General features: G+C 38.8%; 1 protein-coding gene across 1 annotated transcript in view; it reads right to left on the bottom strand.

Moving 5' to 3' along the window:
• Positions 1-724: 724 nt before the first annotated feature.
• LOC125030454 (N-lysine methyltransferase SMYD2-like) overlaps positions 725-819 on the bottom strand; it is a 22,680-nt gene continuing 22,585 nt past the window's right edge. The window contains exon 9 of the mRNA XM_047620492.1: positions 725-819. This exon is cut by the window's right edge and continues 705 nt beyond it. The gene's annotated coding sequence lies outside the window, so the exon portion shown is untranslated.

An 819-nucleotide genomic window follows, 5' to 3' on the forward strand; every position in this document is an offset into this window, starting at 1 on the left:
TGTGTGTGTGCATCTTTGTTCAGAATCATTATAATGCGCTTATGTGATTACGTGCGTGTGCATTCATGTAAGCACACACCGCCCCGCGAGTGGTAGCGGGTGAGTCTATCATATATATGATGGTAGGCAGAGAACCACCAACAAAGATTACCTAAACAACTACTCCCCTGGGGAAGGATCATGGGTCAGCCACCCCAGTATGAAGACCCAGTCAACTACATGATGTCAGCATGTAGTTCGTCAAACACCGCATCGGTGATGGCACGAATTTGAATAAATATTGTTCAGAATCCCTCTGGAAAGCTTTAACTATTCCGAACGAGCTTTTTATAATGCAAACGATAAAAGTATACTCTCGTCTTGAGAGTTACACACACACTCACACACACAAACAAACACACACACACACACACACACACACACACACACACACACACACACACACACACACACACACACACACACACACACACACACACTCATATACATATATATTTATATATATATATATATATTCCATATACGCATGTATATATGGAATCCTTAAACTTTTCCGAACGAGGTTTTTATAATGCAAACGATAAAGGTATACTATTGTCTTTATAAGCAATTAATGTCCAGCCTTAAGAGTAACTGTCTATTTCTTATAAATCGCAGGTCATCAAATAGCGAATCATATGCCCTTTATGTCTGCTCTATGGCGATGTCTTGGAATAAAAGGGGATTAAGATATAAGCTTTATTTTCATTTAAGTACATCACAGTGAAGTCAGGATGATTTGAATTTATTGTGAAAGACTGATTCAAAAATGGCAGCAGG

The sequence above is a fragment of the Penaeus chinensis genome, chromosome 11 (genome assembly GCF_019202785.1).
Source record: "Penaeus chinensis breed Huanghai No. 1 chromosome 11, ASM1920278v2, whole genome shotgun sequence".
NCBI lineage: Eukaryota > Metazoa > Arthropoda > Malacostraca > Decapoda > Penaeidae > Penaeus > Penaeus chinensis.